At 37.8% G+C, this 19,554-nt stretch overlaps 1 long non-coding RNA gene across 1 annotated transcript in view; it reads left to right on the top strand.

The window, feature by feature from the left end:
• LOC123478655 (uncharacterized) overlaps positions 1 to 19,554 on the top strand; it is a 33,171-nt gene that overhangs the window by 10,981 nt on the left and 2,636 nt on the right. Inside the window, exons 2-3 of the long non-coding RNA XR_006653928.2 lie at positions 14,490 to 14,587; positions 15,495 to 15,603. This is a non-coding gene — a long non-coding RNA (uncharacterized lncRNA). The remainder of the gene's footprint in view (positions 1 to 14,489; positions 14,588 to 15,494; positions 15,604 to 19,554) is intronic.

Genomic DNA, 19,554 nt, shown 5'->3' with positions numbered 1-19,554 from the left:
TCAGATTGCTCCAAAAGACAGGCTGTGGGCTGTCATTTTATTTTGTTTTCTTTATGGTTTAGGAAAATCTCTTCTGGCTTTTCTCAGTGAAGAAATAAAAAATGTAAAGGCATTTTGCAACAGTGGTCGGAGCGGCAGCCACCACAGGCCCAGCTGCCGCCATGCTTCGTAAGACTGTCCCAAATGGGATGAGCACATTTAGCAGAATGATCAACCCTCTGCTGCCATACTGCTTCTATTTATAATCTTGGCAGAGCTACAGATTCCAAGAGTGTTTTGGAGATGGAGGAGCTCTGCCACACTAAGTGATCGTAGTTTTCATCTTCTCAGAGTTTGACTTTGGGCAGTGGGATCCTCCAGCCTCGGAAGGAATTGGTGTCCCATGGAACCCCAAGAGCTTCCTGCTCACAGGCGATGACTTTTACTACAGGCAAGGAAAAGGCTCAGGAGGGTCTTTCTTCTAAGGGACCTTTTTATTTTTTAAGGAGTTTATAAGACGGAGATCTAGTTCATGTATTTCTGTATGTTTATCTGCAGACAATAGCCTTAAATCATCTCAGGGTTAATCTCACACATCTCTCTCTGCCTCTCACAAATTATTCATTTCCAATACTGGCCTCTCCCTTAATTAAATGGTATGTCTGTGGGGGCACTTCCACTTGAATGATAATTAATGTGTTTGCCCCCGTCCAGCTGCCCATGAACTCTTGGTAGATAAATTGTTGTGCAGCACATATTTGCGACTGGGCTTGGATAATGATTTTCTGCTCAACTAAACAAAAAAATTAAGAAAAGTAAACATCACCCTATACACAGGATCTCTTCCTTTTACAACTTGGAAATGTGGAGAGAGGAAGGAGGATACTTCCTAATTCATAAACAAGAGCACCAAAGTACCACAGTAACCATGTTGGAAGCTACATTGACCTTTTGGTTAATTTTTATAATTATTCAAAATCCTCACCTGTGTCCCTGGTGACGTAGAAGGCATATGGTATGAGACGTGTATAAACTAAGGGCAAGTTATTTATTTTTGGTTCCAGAGGCATGTGAAAATGTGACAAATGTGCTTTTTAATACATAAAATCTCTTTCATTTTAGTATGCTGCTACTGATTTTTCTTTAGTGAGAGGCAGAGTATGTCATAATGGCTCAAGGTTTATGCTCTGGAATGAGAGCTGTGTTTGAAACTTAATTTCACCTCTTGCCAACTATGAGAACTTAGGCAAGTTCTTAAACTCTTTATATCTTACTTTTGTCATTTAAGAAGTCAGAATAATAATAATTAATGTCTTCCTCATAGGGCTATTGTGAGGACTAATAGCATTATTTATGTAAAACAAAATAGATTGGTGCCTGGCACCTATTAATCTCTATGGTAATTATCAATCAGTAATTTCAAAGGAACATTCAACATTAAAGCAGAGTAATTGTCAAAAATTTAAAAACTCCTCTAGTTCTATACCATACTCTCAATAAATTGGCAAAAGTCTCTGAAAGTGCAATTTTAGTTCTAGAATACTAAAACTTCAGCAGATAGTGTGGGCATAAAATTTATAATTTTAGAGAATGTAAGCCTCAGCGGAAGGAGGTCTAACAGAAGCTGCGAGATGCGAGAATCTGTGCCCCGGACAGGTGAGTGAGTGTCAGAGGATGAACAACATCTTCACAGTAAAGTCAGGAGGAAGTTCCTTGGGGCAAAACTCCCATCTTTGTACCTTGCTGACATAAACCCTATTATTCCATTTACTCAGTTCAGAACTGGCATCCCCTTAACATGAGCAAGTGTTACCAAAAAAGTCATATATTAGGAAAAAGAAAATTAAAAAAATTTGGTCTTATAATACCTAATCCTCTTTCAGAATGACAAGATTAAGGAGAGGGACACATCAAAACTGGGCTACTCTGTGAGCTGATGCCATGTGTTTAGAGAGCTTTAATCTGGCTTGATTCTTTTTATTTTATTTCTTTAAGTATATTTTATTGACTATGTTATACAGGTGTCCCAGTTTTTCCCCCTTTGCTGCCTTCCACCCGGTATCCTCCTTCCCTCCAGCAATCCCCCCTTCAGTTTATGTCCATGGGTCATACACATAAGTTCTTTGGTTTGACCATTTCCTATACTATTCTTGACATCCCCGTCCACTTTGTTCCTACCAATCATGCTTTTTAATCCTCATTCAACTTTAATGCACCTTTCCCTCCATTCTCCCCTCTCCCCCTCTCAGCTGATAACCCTCCAAATGATCTCCATACCTATAATTCTGTTCCTGTTTTGGTTGTTTGCTTAGTTTTTTTGTTTGTTTGTTTTTTAAGATTCAGCTGTTGATAGTCGTGAATTTGTTGCCTTTTTAATGTTCATAGTTTGGATCTTCTTTTTCTTATATAAATCCCTTTAATGTTTCATGTAATAATGGCTTGGTAATGATGAACTCTGTTAGCTTTATCTTGTTTGGGAAGCACTTTATCTGCCCTTCATTCTAGAAGATAGTTTTGCTAGACAAAGTAGTCTAGGTTGTAGGTCCTTACTTTGAATACTTCTTGCCAGTCCCTTCTTGCCTGCAGTTTATTTTGAGAAATCAGCTGATAGTCTTACAGGAACTCCACTGTAGGTACTAACTGCTTTTCTCTTGCTTCATTTAAGATTCTCTCTTTATCTTTAACCTTTGGCATTTTAATTATGATGTGTCTTGGTGTGTTCCCCTTTGGGTCCAACTTGTTTGGGACTCTCTGTGCTTCCTGGACTTGTATGCCTATTTCCTTTGCCAAATTAGGGAAGTTTTCTTTCATTATTTTTTCACATAAGTTTTCATTTTCTTGCTCTTTCTCTTCTCCTTCAGACATCCCTGTTATTTGGATGTTGGCATGTTTGGAGATGTCCCAGGGTCTTCTTATACTATCCTTTTTTTTTTTTTTTGAATTCTTGTTTCTTTTTTTCTGCCCTGGCTCAATGTTTATTTATTCCTTATGTTCCAAATCATTGATTTGAATCCCAACTTCCTTCCCTTCACTGTTGGTTCCCTGTAGATTTTTCTTTATTTCACTTAGTATAACCTTCATTTCTTCCTTTATGTTGTTGCCATACTCAGTGAGTTCTCTGAGCATCCTGATCACCAGTGTTTTGGATTCTGCATCTGATAGGTAGCTTATCTCCATTTCATTTGGTTTCTTTTTCTGGGGTTTGGTTCTGTTCTTTCCTTTGGGCCATAATTCTTTGTCTCCTTAATTTGGCAGCCTCCCTGTGTTTGTTTCTGTGTGTGAAGTAGAGCTGCTTTGACTCCCTATAAAAGGCACCTGTAAATTGTGTAGAGTGGAGCCTTAGATAATTGCCAGGGTGGAGCAATCCTCTTCACCCCTTTGTAGCTCTGTGTGGGAGGGAAGGCTTGGAGAGGAGACTATGCTACTGACTGGCTTCTGGGTGTTTGCCTGGCACTCAGCCCGTTTCCAGTCACTTCACCCCCTTCCTGTATGTGACTGGCTCCCTTCCAGCTGTTGCCCTGGTGTTGAAAGCCAGAGTGGACGGGTTTGTACCTTTTAAGACCGTGTTATGTGGAGTTTCCTGAAAATCTGGCAGTTTCTTCTGCCGCCTCAATCCCTGGCTGGTTTTTATAGCCAGAAGTTATGGGGATCTATTTTCCTGGCACTGGATCCCTGGGCTGTGTGGTCTGGCCTAGGCTTGGGATCACTTGCTCCCAGCCTATCCCTTCTGATTTTTATCCACCACACTGAGTGTGGGACTACTGCCCATGCCTGTTCCTGCACAGCCGCCTCTCTGTACCATACAACTTCTCCTTGCCTCTCCGCCACATCTCCGCCTTTCTTCCCATCCTTTACATGTAGTTGAATGTGGCAGCTTTAAATCCTTGGTTGTCAGACTTCCATACAGTTCGATTTTGTGACAGTTCTGGCTGTTGTTTTCAGAGTTAGTTGTGATTCTTGTTGTGGTTGTGCAAGGAGGCTACGCATGTCTACCTACACCTCCATCTTGACCATAAGTCTAATCTGGCTTGATTCTTCATCATAGGATCTGCATGGGGGAGTTTTCTAACTAATCATTAGCATAGTTGCATTATAAATGTACAGAAAGGAAATCGGTGTCATTATATTTAGGAAAACCTTTCTGATAAAGGTTTTAGAGAGGAAAGGTCAACTGGAATTTTTTTGAAAGAATTGTTTTTAGAGCTTTAGAAATGATGTCTGATGGTCACTTCTTTCAATGCTCCCAAATTTGCCTGAAGGAATTAGGAACCTACAGACGACCTAGCTAGTGTTTACGAAATACTTCTGAGTGCCGGCCACTGTGTTAAGTAAGAACCTTACATGCCACTGCGTGTAATGTTTTTTGCAGCTTTAATTAATACTTTCCCATTTCAAAGCTGAGGAAGCTGAGGTTCAGACACACAGCTGGCAGGTACAGAACTAGTATTGAAACCCCAGTAGCCTGACTTAAGTCCATATGCTGTTAGTCTTAACCACTATATTTCCTTCTATGAGCTCATGTAAAGCATTAAAAATGCAAGATTCTAAGACCTAAAAAAATTATCCTGTGAGCTTTTCATAGATTTTAGGAACAATGCTGACAATTAGACTAACACGTCAAATAGCAAATATTGCAACACCGGAAAACAATAGGCTGTAACAATTACTGAGATCATTTGTTTTCTGTTGAAAAGTGAACAAATCCCACAGATAAAGCTAGTCCTAAATGGAGGTGTTTCATTGATATTAAGGCTCCACTAGCAGCACCTGGAGAAATATCACAGTGAAGCCACTGCTGATGCTGGCACTGCACTGACCTGATATTTGAGATGGTGAGCTTCACAATCTGCCTAATAATTAAAGCAATTTATCTTCAAGTGGATCTAGGCCATTTCGTTATTTCAACATGAAAATCTTGGGGAATAGAGATGACTATAGAGAATCTCTGTTGTGCAAACACTAATGTGAAAAGTAAGTAGGCGACTTTTTGAGATGCCATCAACTCTGTGGCCATCAGAATCTTGGCTGCTAATTTGATGCCACTACGTCTGGCTAGAAAACACTCAGAAATTGGCAGCAAGGTAACTGAAGATTTGCTACCATCCTGCAGGACCTAGAGAGCAGATGAAATGACAATGCTTGTACAGACTTTATCTTGTTCCAAAGACCAAATTAAGAAACAAATATGAAAAAATAGTGCCTGCCAGAGCCAATGAATTCTGAAATTGTACAGCATGCCATCTGAGTACACATTTGTTCTGTCCAATTCAATACCCACTAGACAGTAGCATGTGTCTACTGAGAAACTGAATTCAGGTGTGTTGTGAGTATAAAATACAAGCCTGATTTAAAGATTTAGCATGGAAAAAGAATGTAAAAATATCTCAATAATTTTTATATTGATTATGTATTGAAATGATAATGTATTTGATCTATTGGCTTAAATAAAATATATCATTAAAGGTAATTTCATGTGTTTCTGGTTACTTTTTAAAATGTAGCTACCATAAAAATTAAATTGCTTACGTGGCTCACATTGTATTTCGATCAGGCAGTGCTGGTAGGTATTCTGCACCAGAGGCAGCTGAGGAACCAGACAGCTTTACCCTTCCTTGTGGACTATAAGGAACTCTTTAGGAGCTGGATAGAATATGCTCTCACCTTTAACAGGAACCTAATCAACAAAAACGAACAAGCAAGCAAAATACAGCCAAAGATACTGAAATGGAGAACAGGCTGACAGCGACCAGAGGGGAGAGGGGAGGGGATTATAGGGGAAAAGAGTGAAGGGTTTGCAGGAACAATTATAAAGGACACATGGACAATAACAAGGGGGGGGGTGGAAACGGGAGGGAGGGAGGGAAGGAAGTGGTGAGGGGAAAAGGCAGAAAACTGTATTTGAACAACAATAAAAAATAAATTAAGAAAAGAGAATATTTTGATGGTCTGATCATCTCTTGATTTTGTTTTGTTTTCAAAATCATTAATTTCTGCTGTTATCTTTTTCACACCTTTTCTTCAGATTTTTGAGGGCTTTTTTTCCCCCAACTCCCACAAATGTTAATAAAATCTTTAGCTCATTTTATTTATTTACTTTTATTTAATCATTTTTGTATTTTTTTCCATTACCATTTAGTTCCCTGATACCCCCATTCCCACAGCAATTACCACACTTGTTTTTAGTAAATTCACTTAAGGCCAAATTATTGCTTTAGAAACATCATCAAATTTGGCATATAGCACTTTTCTTGTGTAGAGTTAGTTTTAAAAAATAATTTCCACATGTGGTTTCCTCTTCGACTACTAGGTCATTTTGTTTTACAGTTCTTCAATTGCAGTTTATATCCAATATTCTGTAACAGTTTCAGGTCTCCAGCATAGTGGTTAGACAATCATACACTTTACAAAGTGGTGCCTGATATTTCAAACACCCACGTGGCCCCATGCATAGTCATCACAATGTTATTGACAGTATTCCACATGCTGCAATTCACATCCCAATGACTATTCTGTAACTGCCAAGTTGTACTTCTTAATCCCTTCCCCTTTTTACCCATGACTACTAGGTTATTTTTATGGTACAAATATGTGATATAGATTCTTTGGTATTACTTGAAGTTTCCTTTGTGACCTTCTGTGTAGTCAGTTTTTCTGACACGTTCATTTCTGCTTGAAAATAATGTATATTTTCTATATTCTATTTACTATGAGCAGACTTCTACACATATATCCTTTATATTAGCTCTTTAATTGTGTTGTTCAAATATTTTATAAATCCTTAATACTTTTTTTGTCTGCCTGATGTATCAGTTTCTGGGAGGGGCATATGAAAATCTACTACTATGGTTGTAGAGCTGTCAATTCCTCCTTATATTTACATCATTTTTAACTTTATGTGTTTTAAAGCTATGTTGTTAAGTACATACAATTGCATGGCCATTCCATTTTCTTGTTGAGTTGTTCTTTTAATCCTCTGTATCACACCTGTGGTTGTACCAACACCACTGGGTGTAAAACTGCACACGGCTCCATTTGCACATTGCAGCCCCGCTGTCTTTCGATCAGGATGTGACTGGCGCATTTGTTTCTGCATCATCACATTATGCCTATAGCTCTTAAAATAAAAATGAGCTGGATGTTATGTTCTTGTTATAAAATCTAATTTGGGATGATTTCAATTCTTATTGTACTTATTATAATTACCAATATATTGATGTCTTTTTGTGCTGTTTTTATGGTTTGTGGGTGTATTTTTCTTTTCTTGGTTTTGTTGAGTTGATCAAGCCTTCTTTATTCCTTCTATTTCTTCTCAACTCATTTGGTAATTACACATTTGATTTTTATTCCTTTTAGTTGTTATTCTTTAAGTTTCTAACATGTGTATCTGATGTAAAAAATTGAAGTTGTCAAAATCCTCTATCTTCCTCCTGAACAATATAAGGACTTAGATTGATTATTCTCTCCGGTATTGCAAATATTCATCTCGTATTTTTGTTTTTCTTGCATTGAAACCACCAACTTAGTTAATATTATCATTATGTTATGCCCAAAGTTCATTTAGATTTATCAACATGCCTGCCAGCTTCTTTTTCTTGTCATTATTTCCTACATCCTCTTTCCTTCTAGATTTACTATTATTTTTGCTGAATGGTTATTTAGTAATTTTTTTTCATTAAGCTTCTATGACTAGTAAACTTGGTGTTTGTATTTACTTACCTTCACTTGACATAGTTTAATTGGGAGATAATAACTTCCCTTTACCATTTCAAAAATATTACTCCATTGCATTCTGTCATTTTGTCTCACCAATGGGACACATGGAGTGACATTTTGAATCCGTCTGCTTGTGATGGCTCAAGGATCCTGCCCCTATTAAGTTCTGTAGCATTCATTAAGGGTATAAACTATGGGCTGCTTTGGTTTAAGTTCCTATTTACTTCTATGATTTTGGTTCCTCTTTTCACACTCACAGATTTTATACTTTGGATTTGAAATTTAGCCATATATCCAAGTTTTGTTTTTGTAGAGTTTAATTCTTCCATGAGGGAGAGTTGCTCTCTGTCGGTTCAGTCTGCCATAGTGACTCGACATTCTCAACGGTCTCATTCCTGCTACACCCCACAGTTGATGGAGGTGCCGACCTGACAGAATGGTCTTGGCTCTAATGTCCGGAAGTAAGAGTCATGGAGAATTAATAACCCTCCCCGAACCCTCCCCCCACCCAACCACGCTCTGCTCTCACCCTTGTCAATCTGCTCTTAGGCAGAATTCCATTTCCTCTGTCCCCTGCCTGGCATTTCTATCATGGGCTCTATATCTGGTCCCTGGGACATGCTGCTTTGACCTGACATTGGAGAGAAGTGCATTTATGTCCCTGCTGCAGCCCAGTCTGTGTTTCCAAGGGCTGTTTGAAGTTCAGGTGAGCCTGTTTTCAGTCTATGAGATTCAGGGAACATATGCCTCTGAAAGGTCCTATTGAAGCCCCTCGCTCTAGACCTGGATAGCAGCATCAGCAACCCCTTCTGCTGGGGAAGAGGAGGATATTGGGGACTGACAGCTCGGCTTGCCCCAGAAAATACCTCCCCACAAAATTCCCTCTCTCCACTCTTTGCCCTTTCAAAATGTTCCTATAGGTTAATAATTGAAACTTTCTCAGCACCTACTTTAACATTTACACATGATTTTATCTCCCCAGTGTTTTTAGTCTCACCTCTCTTTGTTCATACTAACCAATATTCTCGCATTTTATATCAGGCTCAGATATCTATCATATTTGAGTGTCGATTTTGTAAGAGTAGCTAGTACGTTCTTAAGGTTTCCTAAACTTTATTATCATTTTTCAGGAGATTTTCCTCAGTCTTTGTTATTATGAAATATATTTTTTTTCTGGAAAGTGGGAGTGTACATATATAATATACAGTCACGTATGTGGGACATGTTAAAAAATGAGTGAAATTCATCTTGGAACACAAATGACTTTGTAGTCATATATGCTAATCTTAACTTTAATAGATTATCTTTCATGTGGTAGGCATTACATACATATTATTGATTAAATGAATGAGAAAGAAACAGTCCCAAATCTTTAACACTTGCCCTTGAACTATAGAAGTACTGGAAAGCATTGAAGGAATTGTTATCTCTCAAGTTTCAAAGAGGAATAAGACCTTTTAGGTATGCTTTTTTTGAATTCCAAGCAAGCACATTCTCTTTGGTGCAGTTAAAGCATTTTACTTATAATTGATATGATGGTTTGTCTGCCATCATCCTTCCTCAATTTTTGATATTATCTTACTTTAAAATGCTAATCAAGGATGCTTGCCAGTTACTGAGATGTAGTGGGACTGGACGAAATTAAAGGTCTCATGCAGTTGGAGATTCTGAGATTTCTCTCAGAATTCTGGCATCATTGTTCTTTTCATACTAGTGGTCCAGCAGGAGTGAGTTACACAGGGCAGAGCTCGGAGCCCATGGAGCAATTACTTTCCCAAACGTCTTCACTGGCAGTTGTATGCTGCCATATGGCTAAGTATAGCATGCAGGTGTCACAGATGAAATCTTCCAGAAGCTTTCATGCCTCACACAGCCAGTTACCAACTTGTTTTGGGAACACTACGTGATTTGTAAGAAAAGTTAGATTTTGGTCCACATGCGCCTTAAGGAGCATGAATTATTGAGAATGAAATGGGATATATGTACATAAAGGAACATTTTTTTTCTCCTTAGTATTAAGCACAGTGCTATTTTGAACAAAGTATCAGGTGTGGGCTTCTATATTTTTAAGAATTATTCTCCCTGAGGGCTTACATTTTAGCCCAAGTTTGCCACAGCTCTCCATCTCTCTGCATATGGAAAACACATATGACAGTAACAGGACTTCTGAGTTTTATTTGTTACCTTGTCTATGACCATGTCGCAATGTGCTTGAGTTCTTTGTGACTGATTTTCTCTGTAATTAGGAGGATACTTTCTGTTCCACAAAGATGTAAGTATTATTTGGTGATAAAATGGTTCTAGAAGGACAACATAATTAAGAATACTATCAGGTATTGTCTTCTCTCTTAGCTTCTATACATATTTAAACTTCTATGGCTGAATACAATAAATAGAAAGAGGAACAAGTACACCCACATTCTAAATGATTGAGAAAGAAGTTGATAAACAAGACCATATTTAGCAAAACATGTTAATTTAAGGAAGAAACTGAACAAAGGAAAGGAAAAACCATTAATAATGCTGAACTTCAGTGAACTATATATATATTAGCATCCATATTGTGCTCTCAGTAAATGTAGATAACATCTTGTATTCCACAGAATCTGTCATCTATGTTTCCATTTATAAAAAACTCTAAAAATATCATTCTGAGTTCCTCGAAGCAGAGATCATTGAAGCCGGATGACTGAGTGCTTTAACCTCCCTCATAGATCTGTATGCACGAAAATCTGTGCAGAGAGAGACGAAGTGGTGGCCTCTCTGAGAACTTCTGGCTGCTAAAAATTAACAATGAGTTGTATACACATACATATTGAGCATAAGGAATAGAAATAATATAGGTTGAAGTGAAAACTGTTAACAAAGAAGTCTGGAATGAATTATGCTGTGTAGTCCAGTGGAGGTAATTGAATAGAGTGTGGCTTCTGAGAACAATACAACAGAAAAATTACAAGAAAATCTTGTCAAGAGCATTTTGGTGACCTATGGCATGAAAGAGCTCACTTGTCATGGAGTCTTTTCAATTTACTGTTCACATTTTCATAAAAAACATCCAGCTAACTAGTCTAAAAAGAATGGTAATAATTGTATTCCCTGTTACTGGGAAAATTAAAACAAAAAGAAAAAACTGCATAAGTCAAGTAAGAAAGGCAAAGCTCATTTTGTGCATTCTGAAACCTCTCAGTCTGAAGTCAAAACTAAACATCTTGTTTCCTTTGAAAGCAACAAACATGTTTTCCCCCCTTCCATAATGGAGCATTATCTCCTGTAAAGAAAAATAAACAACGCTGTTTACATGTTTAGTGTTAAGAGAAAATAAAGACTGGCAGTCACCAGAATGATGGCACAATGCATAAAGAGCAGACCCAAAGATTTCCTCCCCCTCAGAGCCTCCACCCTCATTGTCTCCCGAGACAGGTTGTGCAAAGCAGACCAGAGCTGGGAGGGTGGAACTCTGGAAAGCCGTCTCCTGCTCTGAGTTTGGATCCCAGAAGGTTGACAGGCAGCCACACTTGGGCCCTGTGGCTACTTCTGGAAAGACTCCAGGAACCTCTTTAAGTTAGATGATTTCACTGCCAAAGATACTGACAAGAAATCTTTCCCCGACCTAAGGGCAGGTTGTAGAAGACAGGAATGAATTATCTGCAGAAGCAGGGACATCTCTGCTTGCCCTAATCCCCTTTCCAGAGAGGCACTGTGCCTGGAATCTCAGCCACGTTTTTGGGCCAAGCCCTGGTGATTCATCTGTGCCTCCTCTGTGAAGAACACAGCCCTGTCTCCTCCCAGCTCTGCCTGTTCCTTCCAAAAGGAGCCACTATGTTGTACCAGGTTCATCCAACCTTCCCTTACAAATCTACAAATCTGTTCTGCTTGGAGGAAGGCATTCTAGGCAGGCAAAAGACAAGAACAATCAGGAAGGTGCTTGCATGAGTCTAAACGCCTTAACTGTCAGCAGGAGAAGCCCAGCTCCTGCCCTAAGGGCTTTCTTTGCTCAGATGGATTGTCAAATGCATGGTTGAAAAGTCAGATCATCTTAAATGGTTTTAAAGAGGCAATCAAGTTTGTTAATTTAAATATTAATGATATTCCTTCATTTTTGTCTAAATAGAGTGACTGTAATTGGGATATTGGGATATTGTTAGCTGTGCTCATAACTATAAGGTTTAAATACCTATCTAGGATGAGGGAGAAAGCTGGGGTTTCATTTCCCAAAGGGAAGGTGGGGATGCAGCATAAGGCAGCATCAATAGCACTAACTTTGTAGATTGCCTGGTTTGGGTTTGAGGGGAGACCCAGCCACACTTGGAGCTGTCTGGCTTCAAACAAGTTACTTTCTGAGTAAACTTCCTGAACTTCCACCTGTTCCTCCGTAAAATGGGGCTAATAATGCCTATGTCATAAGATTGTTGTGAGGGTTAAATAAATAAATCACCTAGGACAGGGCCTGGTACATAGCAATTGAACAAGAAATGGTGACTGTATTTATATTATTAAGTTGAAAGACATAAAAGCATTAAAAATGGAAGAATTTAAATATCGGCAGGTATTATTAGGGTTATAGGATTATGGGAAATTTTTTATTCTCTCCGTCATTGTTCTCTTTATTAAAAAACAACAGAAATATCAACAAAAGTTTATGATATCAATTTTCTATTGTATATATGGCATTATCTATATTTATCTGTATCTATCTCTCTCTCTCTACATATAAAGATTTGAATGCATGCATTTATTTAGGCTGAAATGAATGATCAATTGACCTTGAGATCTAACTAGGAAAACAGCAATTACTCTCCAGATGGGGAGAGGACTCTGAACTTCAGAGAGGTTGAGGCTGGCTAGGATGTTTCCTCCAAGATAGCTAGGAATTTTTTGGCTTAGTTCAGTTTTTTTCCTTCAGAAACTCTGAGATGTGAGGGCATCAGAATGAAAGTCCCTTTGTGCTCTGAAGTGATGTGCTTCTGTGCTGATCACAAAGAGAGCAAACAACCGTTTCCACCCTTCCAAATCTTACTGGGAGTTCCTGCCTGGAAGTGGGAATGTGTGCTTTGAATTGGGTTTCACATGAAGAAAATTATTCCCTGTAGATTTCCCTGTCCCTGAGCTGATGGGAGAGAAGGAAGATCTTGCCGTGCAACTCTGAGCTTCTTATTCTCAGGGTCATTCAAAATCTCCGATGTAACTAGGCATTGAGTCAATGAGTCTCCATGTGTTCATCTACCTGGTTAAGATCGGTTCTGCCACCTTTGTTAAGAGGGCGCCTGCTCTGCTGTTTCATAGAACTAATAAATCATGAACACTTTTCTTCGCCGCTTAAAAGTCATTTGCTGTCATTTTCCCTGGGCTCCAGAGGCAATCTTGTATATGGAGGCTGGTGTGTGTGTTTTGATTGCTGCCTTCAAAAATAGTATGTGATAGCAAACAACTGCTTAGAGATTTTCAAGCCAAAATTTATCAATGACCTAAACTCTAGCAGTGTATTCATCAAAACAAAGATGTATGTCTTGGATTACTTAACCTTTCTAAACCACCTGCTTCTTATTATATTTATTATTTCATATTCAACTTTTTACTTGAAATTCAAACATCATATTATAATCATGGGTATGCTTGCTAAGCTGACGTGGGACATTCTAAAATCTGGTGTTTCATGTATAAAAATTACATTTACAATAATTCATCCGTTCAAGAAATATTTATTGAGTGCCAAGTAACACAGTTTTCTGGGTATTGTGCATATGTCAGTGAGCAAAGGAGAGGATAATGGCTCCTTTGGAGCTCGGAATTCTTCTGTGTCTGGAGGGTGGGGAAGGAGAGCAACAGGCAACAAAATAACTGATATTGTATATTGGACTGTGAAGAGTGTTACGGAAAGAAAGCGGGGTGGGTGGGTGGGAAGTTCTAAGAGTATGCATGCGTGTTGTAGGTGAAGAAGGTGCAAATTTAAGTAAGGTTATTAGGGAGACTCCATTGTCAGGGTTTTTTTTTAACCAAAACCAACATTTATTTTGCATAGTTGTTTTATCTATATCTCTTTTTGTTAAAGTATTTTAAAATTTAATTTACTTTCAAATTATAGTTGACATACAATTTTATATTAGTTTCAGGTGCACGACATAGTGATAAGACATTTGTATTCCTTGTGAAGTGATCACCCCGGTAAGTCTAGTATCAGGGTGATTTTTGAACAGAGATCTGAAGGAGGTAAGAGAGTGGGTCATGGAGTTCACTAATGGAAGAGCTTCCTATTGAGAAGGGATGGCAAGTGCCAAGACCCCAAGGCTGGAGCCTCCTGGCCTGATGGAGAAGTAAGGAAGAAAGAGGTTCATGTGACTGGAATAGAGTGAGCAGGGTTAAAGGTAATGTCAGAGAGAAAAGGTGGCCAGATCAGAAATACAGAAGTGGTTCAAAGAGGAAGAAATGATCAATTATTATAATCATTAGGCATAAGGACAACGTCCAGGAGATGAAAAACTGCTGCTCTTGGAGTTGACATTCTGGTGAGGGGAGACAGAGTTAAAAATAAATTGCATGACACACTTGAAAGTGATAAATTCAATGGGAAAGACGTGAACAGAGAACGCTGGGTGGAGGTGTGGGTGCTTAGTAAGTTACCGGTACCCAGGACAGTTTTAGCAGGTGAACTTCTTAAGACCAGAGGCTAAACTCTGGGTTCCTTTATGTTTCATCTAATTCTTAGCACATAATGAGTATCTAATATAAAATCATTGAAAATGATCCTGCTAAATTATATGCATTCAGCAAACATGTTTTGGTTATGTTCTGTGTACCAGGTACTGCAATGGGTGAGCAAAAAGAGACACAGCCTGGCTTCATGGAGTTAGAGTTTGGCAGTGGGAGTAACAGCGATCAGATAATCACATAAACACATGTAAGTTGCAATATGATGGTGCTATAAATGAGAAGAATTTGACTGTAGGGAAGTGTGTAATACAAAGAGGAGTGATATATCTTACTCTGCCTTCAAATTTTAGTAGAAACATTGGCTTTCTCACACAAACTGGCTTTCTGCAGTGATGGTGAAATAGAAGCTAAAAATAGTGCAAATGTTTCTTATCCTGTTTAAAAATATTCTGAGAAGCAGTAGTAGTGTTTCCAGTAGTGTCTTGCAAAATTTGCTGAGTTGAAATCTGTCTAAACAGTAATAGCTTCTTGCCAATGTAGTTTGAACCATATGGAAAAGCAGAGGCTCCAATCTAAAGCTGGATGAACTTGACTCATGATCTGGAAAAGGCCACTGGATGTTGATTTGTTTTTTAGGGCAAAGACTTTAATAGATTTTGGTATTGAAGTAAGACTCTCTAGTCACTGTTCTATCCCTTATAGGAAGCCAGCAAGTCTGACTCTTAACTCAATAACTCATTTTAATAAACCTATTTTCGGCTTTGTTTAGAGATATACTCTTGGTCATTCTTTACTGTCCATTACTTTAGATGACTGGTGATATGGTGCAACAATTGAAGCAGATATATATTCATTCACTAGCAGCAATAGCATATTTTTCTGCATTATGCCCGTCCTTGGCAAAGGATGCTTTAGTTGCTCCCTTTGCTGCCTTGCTGTCAGTTTGATAAACGGACAGGTTTCCTTCCCAGCAGAGCTGGTGTGGCTCCAAGTTGCAGGACTGCTCACTTCAGCAGTCCACAGGCCATTGTTCCTGCTTCCTCTAAGCTCAGAGAGCCCATTCAGAGTGCACCAGGGCATTCCAAAAGATGCTCAGGCTGACGGCATCACACCAGTACAAGGGGAAAATAAAGTTTTGTTCTGTTCTGTTAAAGGTCACTGCCAGACTCTTCAGAGATATATTGCCGGAAGAATAAAAGGGAAGTTAATTCTGTCCATTGCACAGAGCTATTTTGAAAATTTACTGCCAGCACCTTGAAACAGGTACATTTGTATATTTTAGCTTTTCCTTTAAGCAGTTTTTCTAACTCAATGGTAATTCATTTATGTATTGGATTTTTAAAAGGAGAACAGAGTAAAATAGTGTATCAGTGAGCACAGTTTTAATGGTAAAGAGAGTGAAATAGGACATGCCTGATTATAGAGACTAAAGAAAGGTTAGCCAGAGAAGACCAGTCCTGTCTAAGCATTTCTGCAGAATTGATAGCATTAGTTCTGGGAACAGGCTGGATTGCTAATGTTACACCCGGTTCATCTCTTAGGCAAACGCTCTTCTGTACTCCACTTGAGGCAGAACCCTAACAGTGCTAGTTATATTCATGTACCACATCTTCCACAGTAATTACATTCTCACTCCTTCTTCCCCATCCAATGATGTTCTTGTGGAGAAGGTGAGAATTTTTGTCATCTTTTTATAAAAGGGAAAAGTGACCCACAAGGAGATCTAATCCCTGGGTCTAATTCACATAGCTAACAGAGGTCATTCTAGTTCCCTGTTACTTAAAGTAGTAAGTAAATAAAAAGCAGGTGAGAAGTTGAGAGCTTTTTCATTCTAGAAAACATGTTTCTCTATGTAAATTAAGCATATTAATTGAAAAAATGGGCAGATGTACCTCAAACTAGGTGAGGAAGCACAGGTTTTTTTCTATCATTATTTTAAAAGTGTATCTATATGTCATGTGATACATGCATTCTATTATGTATGTGTGTTTCATGATGACAGTAAAAAATAACAGGTATGAAAGAACTAATTGATTTTTCATTCTTATTTTTTAAAATTTATTTTTACTATATTTTTCCATTACCATTTGTCCACCGCCACAATCAACACACTGTTTCCATGTCCTTTTTTCCTTTTTGCTCAATCCCTCCACCCTCAACCCCTACCCCAGAGCTGTCAGCCTGCTCTCTATCTCTGAGTCTGTCCCTATTTTCCTTGTGAATTCGGTTTGTTCATCAGATTCCATATATGAATGAAATCATATGGTATTTGTTTATCTCTGACTGGCTTATTTCACTTAGCATAATGTTCTCTAGGTCCATCCATACTGTTTGTTGCAAATGGTAAAATTTTCTTCTTTTTTACGACCAAGTAGTATCCACTGTGTAACTGTCCCCTAGTTGTTTTACCTACTCATCTACTTTGACACTTGCTGCTTCCATATCTTGGTGATTATAAATAATGCTGCAATGAACATAGGGGTGTTCTATCAAATTAGTGCTTTGGGTTTCTTTGGATAAATTCCCAGACATAGGACCTCTGGGTCATAAGGCAGTTCCATTTTTAATATTTTAGGCTATCTCCATGCAGCTTTACACAGTGGCTGCACCAGTCTGCATTCCCACCAACAGTGCAAAATGTTCCCCTTTCTCCACACCCTCACCAGCACTTGTTGTTTGTTGATTTATTGGTGATAGCCATTCTGACAGGTGTGAGGTGATATCTCACTGTGGTTTTAGTTTGCATTTCTCTGGTGATTAGTGATGTTGAACATCTTTTCATGTGTCTATTGGACATCTGTTTGTCCTCTTTAGACAAGTGTCTATTCAGGTAGTTTGCCCATTTTCTTAAATTGAATTATTTGTTTTGGTGTTGAGTTTTATGAGTTCTTTATAAATTCTGGATATTAACCCCTTATCAGATGTATAGGAGAAAATGTTCTCCCATTCAGTAGATTGTCTTTTTATTTTGTTGATGGTTTCCTTTGCTGTGCAGAAAGTTTGATATTGTCCCATTTGTTTATTTTTTCCTTTGTTTTCCTTGCCTGAGATATATCTGATAAAATATTGCTACAAGCAATGTCTGAGATTTTACTGTCTCTACTTTTTTCTAGGATTTTTATGGTTTCAGGTCTAACATTTAATTTTTTAATCCATTTTGAATTTATTCTATTGTGTGGCATAAGAAGGTGCTCTAGTTTCATTTTCTGTATGTATCTGCCCAATTTTTCCAACACCATTTGTTGAATAAACTATCTTTAGCCTATTGTATGTGCTTGCTTCCTCTGTTGAATATTAATTGACTATAAAGGTATGGGTTTATTTCTGGGCTCTCTATTCTGTTCTAGTGATCTAAGTGTCTGTTTTTATGCCAGTACCATGCTGTTTTGATTACTATAGCCTTATAGTATAGCGTTCCCCTTAAGATTAGGAACAAGACAGGGATGTCCACATTCACCTCTCTTATTCAACATAATCCTAGAAGTCCTAGCCATAACAATCAGACAAGAATAAGAAATAAAAGGTATCCAATTGGAAAGGAAGAAGTGAAACAGTCTTTATTTGCAGGTGACATGATATTGTATATAGAAAACCCTAAAGAGTAGTTCCTGCAAGAAACTACTAGAACTGATAAATGAATTTAGTAAAGTAGCAGGAAACAAAATTAATAGCCAGAAATCAGTTGGATTTTTATATGCCAATAATGAACTATCAGAAAAGGAAGTTAAGAAAACAACCTCATTCACAATTGCTTCTAAAAGAATAAAATACTGAGGAATAATTCTAACTAAAGATGTAAAAGACATGTACTTGGAAAATTGTAAAATACTAAGGAAAGAAATTGAAGAAGATACAAATAAGTGGAAGCATACACCATGTTCACAGATAGGAAGAATTAACATCATTAAAATGTCCATATTACCCAAAAGCAATCTATAGAGTCAATGCAATTTCTAACAAGATACCAATGATGTATTTCACAGGACTAGACCAAATATTTCAAAAATTTATATGGAACCACAAACACCCAAATAGTAAGAGTGATCTGAAGAAAGAAAAACAAAGTTGGAGGAATAACGCTACCTAATATCAAATTATACTAACTAATTTCTAATACCTAGCATGTCTCTGGCAATGTGGTAGGCACATTAAATATGCAATCTCATGTTTTTAATACTAGACTTTTTTCCCCATGGTAAATTTATGTATTCATCTTTTTCAAAAGTAATAGCATTTTTTATTCATTCTTTTGTAATTGTTTATTTTATTTTATTTTATTTTAAAAATATTTTATTGTTGTTCAAGTACAGTTGTCTGCATTTACCCCCCACCACTCTTCCCACACTCCAGACATCCCCACCTCCCTCCCCTGATTCCACCCCCCCTTGGTTTTGTCCATGTGTCCTTTATAGTTGTTCTTGAAAACCCTCCCCCCTTCCCTCCCATTATCCCTTCCTAACTCCCCTCTGGAACAATCTCCTCTAAGATTGTTCTTAATTTCAATATTCAGACATCAAAAGCATTTTTGTACACCAACAATGAAATATCAGAAACAGAAATCAGGAAAAAAAATTCCATTTGATATACCAACAAGAAAAATAAAGTATCTAGGAATAAGCCTAACCAAGGAGGTGAAAGACCTGTACTCAGAAAACTGCACAACACTGATGAAAGAAATTAAGGAAGACACAAACAAATAGAAGCATGTACCATGCTCATGGATTGGAAGAATTAACATCATCAAAATGGCCATACTACCCAAAGCAATTTATAGATTCAACGCAATCCCTATTAAAGTACCAATGACATATTTCACAGATATATAACAAACATTTCAAAAATTTATATAGAACCATAAATGACCCCAAATAGCTGCAGCAATTTTGAGAAAGAAGAACAAAGCAGGAGGGATCACAATGCCTGATATCAAACTGTATTACAAGGCCACTGTAATCAAAACAGCCTGGTACTGGCATAAGAACAGACACATAGATCAATGGAACAGAATAGAGAGCCAAGAAATAAACCCAAATCTCTACGGTCAGTTAATATTTGACAAAAAGGGCAGAAGCATAAAATGGAGTAAAAATAGCCTCCTCTACAAATGGTTTTGGGAGATCTGGACAGCTACGTGCAAAAAAATGAAACTTGATCACAAACTTATGCCATACACGAAAATAAACTCAAGATGGATAAAAGACTTAAATATAAGTT

This window comes from Desmodus rotundus, chromosome 2 (genome assembly GCF_022682495.2).
Source record: "Desmodus rotundus isolate HL8 chromosome 2, HLdesRot8A.1, whole genome shotgun sequence".
Taxonomy (NCBI): Eukaryota; Metazoa; Chordata; class Mammalia; order Chiroptera; family Phyllostomidae; genus Desmodus; species Desmodus rotundus.
The sequence above is the reverse complement of the archived record's forward strand: the minus strand, read 5'-3'. Positions and strand labels throughout refer to the sequence as shown.